General features: G+C 44.9%; 1 long non-coding RNA gene across 2 annotated transcripts; it reads right to left on the reverse strand.

Annotated features, from left to right (window-relative positions):
- Positions 1 to 458: 458 nt before the first annotated feature.
- On the reverse strand, positions 459 to 1618 carry LOC130300612 (uncharacterized). 2 transcript variants are annotated; one of them, XR_008851458.1, is made up of 3 exons: positions 1604 to 1618; positions 907 to 1106; positions 459 to 818 (listed from the first exon to the last, which is right to left on the reverse strand). It is a non-coding gene; the product is annotated as an uncharacterized LOC130300612 (long non-coding RNA). The 2 variants fall into 2 exon arrangements; XR_008851452.1 differs by having other exon boundaries at positions 907 to 1113.
- Positions 1619 to 4294: the final 2676 nt, after the last annotated feature.

The raw sequence follows: 4294 nt of genomic DNA on the forward strand, positions 1-4294 counted from the left end.
CTGCTGAATGATTTCAGCAGTCATCCAGGTTCGATCACCGCCTGGCGAGCGGCACTGATCGGAAATGCAGAGTACAGGTACGCCCTCTGTCCTTAAGTGACAGGACGCGAGGGCGTATCCATACACCCTCCATCCCCAATGGGTTAAGTGCCAGTGCACGTACCCAAAAGTTGATCCTTTGCAACTGTATGACCCCTAGCAAGTTCCGGTTCATCAGAAAAAGGCTTATGCACGGAACTTGGTGGGTGTGCTACGGTTGCCTCAGCAACTATACCAACCAGCATCAGCCGCCTCTCTCTGCACCGCACTGTGCAGATTGTGCAGGAGAGCAACATTTGACACAAAAAAAAAACAACTCATGTCATCCACATTTTGCTAACACAATTTTTCACACCCAGAAATAAAATAAATGAGTTGAACAAGTCAAAGAACAGTTTAAAAAAAAGGGAAACTTTATTTATTATTTATTAAAATGTTTGTGTAGGGATTTTTTGTAACCTCCCATCACTCACAAAGAGCGTACAGTAACTAACTCAGGACAGGAAAAACCTCCAGAGGGGAGGAAACCTGTAGGGAATCCATGGCTACTGTATTGCCCTTCCTCTGGGCATACTAAAGGAGGTTACCTCTAGAATTTGGGCAAATGTGTCTGTGTATGTGCGTGATTTGAGGGGCTGTGCCTTCATCCAACTTCTTGCTGTAGGTCCGGAAATCTAGGCCTCATCCAACGTCTTGCTGTAAGTCCGGAAATCTAGGCCATCATCCAACTTCTTGCAGTAAGTCCGGAAATGCTACTCCACATGCTGGAAATAGTGCATCTAAGATAGGAAAACAAAAGAGAGATTATTTACATGTTTATTATAGAAATGCACATGGTACTGCACTAAACACTAATGTGGCACTTACCAGTCACAGTCATGTTTTTGACTTCACATTCCCGCGTCCCTACAGTGTCCAGCACCGGCCCCTCACTGGTGAAGAATGAGCAGGAGCAGTGTTATATCTGCTCAGTGCTGCTCTCTGGTGGACAATGGTTATGACATCACATGTGTGACACGCTGTTACCTCCTGGGAGTTCTATTTGAGCAGTGCTGCTCTCTGATTGGCTGAAACCTAAAAAAAAAAGCTTTTTTACATATTCTGCATGACTGTTATCTAAGGGATTTTGTTTTTTTTGCATTTTTTACAAAATGGCGCTACTCCCTATGGGTGCGTTATATTTGTTTCTCCTATACAGACGCTTAATATTTGTAACATCATTTTGTGGCCCCAACAGCCTGGGCGTCCATCGAGTGACGTCCCTGCAGCATAGGATGTCACTCGTCAGACGTCCCGGCAGCCATTGATTTAAAGTGTTCGTGGCTCCTGCTGCCAGTTCAAGAGCAGACACCATGGCCCTAGATTGACATACTGCATCAGTTATCCCTTGTGGCTGTCCACTTGTAGCAACACTACAGCTCCCAGCATGCCCTGACATGGGGGGTGACTGCCAAAGATAAAGCAATGTGTGATTTGAAAATTGCCACATATAAACTGTGTTTAATCCCAGCCTAAGCCTTGTAACAGTCACAATTTTTGAGAAACACCACAAAGACTGCCCCACCTCATTTATTTTCTACCAAAATGACATCTTTGTGGCATTTTTGACAAAAACACTGGGGGAGATTTATCAAAACCTGTGAAGAGGAAAACCAGTTGACCAGTTGCCCATAACAACCAATCAGCTTGCTTCTTTCATTTTTAAAAAGGCCTCTGAAAAGTGAAAGAAGCGATCTGATTGGTTGCTATGGGCAACTGGTCAACTTCCTCTGCACAGGATTTCATACATCTCCCCCTATGTGTGGGATTATTATTATCATTATTATTATTATTGGCATTTTTTTTCTCCCTGGCTTTTCTCTTTACAAGTCATGTGATTCTTTCATCTTGTGACTCAAGGGATTCTATTGAAAAATTGGGAAGAAAAATGCCAAAACTTCATAAGGGTACCCTCACATGGACGTATATTTTGGTGGGTTTCCCGCTGCGTATTTGAAAGTGGGCGGGCTCTTCTCGGCTGTCCGCAGCAGATTTTCCGTGGCAGAATTTACGCTGCGGAAAATCCACCGCAGTCCCTACTGACTTCATTGGGGCTTGCGGTGGATTTTCCGCAGCGTAAATTCTGCCGTGGAAAATCTGCTGCGGACAGCCGAGAAGAGCCCACCCCTTTCAAATACGCAGCAGGAAACCAGCAAAAAAATCCGCCTGTGTGAACGTATCCTTAAATACAAAAAATTTGATAGCCAAAAACGCAATAAAAAGATGAAGAAAACACAATTAGTGTCTGGTGTTTCATATTACCCTATTGATTCCAACATAACATGTGCCCGCAGCGAGCATGGTGTTTTTTTTTTCTTTTAACAAATGCGTCAGGTGTTATCCCAGCCTGAGGTGCCAGTGCAGTTTTTGAGCCAAAGTCAGAAGTGGATCCATGAGGGAGGAGAAGTGTAAGTCCTTCCTTTATATGTCCTATTCCTTTTGAATAAACTTCTGGCTTTGGCTCAAAAACTGCAAGAAAAAAAAAAAAAAAAAACTAGTGTAACCCCAGCCTAAATGATTGTTTTCACAATAGGTTGGACCAGGCTGCAGGTTGTGCTATATATCTGTATAGTGTCGGCATACAGCGCGTTCCGCATTTATGTGGCAGCTTTCTGATGGTATATATGGCTTTCTGCACTGGCGAATGGGTGTGGTTTTCTAGGTGCACAGTTTACACACTGATTTATGATATGCAACTTGTGCAAAAGTCGCAGTGTTTTGCACACCAAACACTCTGGCCAAGACTAGGCTGATTGGGATGGCACAGGGTGGGGAATCAGAGGGGGACTGCGGATTGGAATGGCACAGGGTGATCAAAATGGGGGGGAGGGGTTGAAATGGCACTGGGACCCTGCCTGTGGCCGCTGCCACCAGGGCTGGTGCAAGGATTTTTGCCACCGTAGGCAAAACCTCATTTTGCCGCCCCTTTGTCCCGTCTTTTGGTCTCACCCCTTCTTTGCACCGTCCACCTTTTAATAATTCTTAGGTTATGTTCACACATCAGGATTTCCGCACAGAAATTCTGCAGCAATATTCCACACGGTAATTCTGCTGCAGCAGAGTCCCCTTAATTTCAATGGGATTCTGGCACACTGTGCGCACAGCAGAATTTCAACACAGGAAATATCTGGCACAGAAAATCAAATTCTGGCGTCCGCAGAAAGAATAGAAATGTCTGTGTATTCTTCTCAGAAATGCATTGCCGGCTATGAGACAGCAAATTTCCGAGCGGTCCTAGCGCCAGCATGTTTTGACACCACTCCACTATCTACAGAATATCCTCCTGTAAATTTTCTGTGTGAACATAGTGTGATAGCCTGGGGGAGTAGGGTATATGGTTTGTAGCTGTGCAGTGACTAAAGGGTGTCTGGTTAACCCTTGCTATTCATGACGCCAGGGTGAGGGCTCCTCCGTAATGCTTGCCCTACCGCCACCCTTCCCAAGAGCGATAGGGAGGTATTGAATAATTGAATGTCCACAACCGGAGAGCTTGCTGAAAACAGTTGTAACTTTTACTACTGAAGATTTTCTGCAAACTTCACAACAGGAACAGTCTCTACATATGCAAGTTCTCGTGGAGATTGAGAAAGGTTGGGACCTTAAGCAATTTTGAGTCTTTAGATTGATATGCGCTGTTCCACTGGATTCAGGGGATTTAGTAGGGTCCAGATTTAGTAGGGTCCAGTAGTCATGCTAGCTTTAGCGGGGATTAGTTTAGAACTCAAGGTTTAGTTCAGCTGATGCTGGTAGGTTTTCAGGCCTAGCGTGCCTTTGAAATTTGCGCAGATCCGTCCTGCTAGTCCGGCATCCACGAGAGCAGCAACCCAAGAGAGCGATAGTTGGCTACAGCTCCCTTATATGGGCAGGGGCTGAATTAGAGCTAATTGGTCCAATACTGATGTCAATCACCTTCACACAGGATTATGGGTAGCAGGTGACCCAAGGACCTCCAAAGGTCCTCTAACATACCATAGAGGATTTAACCCAGTCACATGACCAAAGGTCTGCGACGCTAACAAGGTAAGTATACTATACATTATATTAAATATACATTATTATTATTAAATATGTACACGTAAAACATCCCAGATTTAGAGTAGAGGAGAGGCAACTAGGGGCTGTCCCACCTGGGGGACCCTACCTGAGCGCAGTTACTCAAACTTTGGGGTCCACGATACAAGGTACGGTATGCAATACGGTACCGGGACACCAGAAA

Source organism: Hyla sarda, chromosome 1 (genome assembly GCF_029499605.1).
Source record: "Hyla sarda isolate aHylSar1 chromosome 1, aHylSar1.hap1, whole genome shotgun sequence".
NCBI classification, from domain to species: domain Eukaryota; kingdom Metazoa; phylum Chordata; class Amphibia; order Anura; family Hylidae; genus Hyla; species Hyla sarda.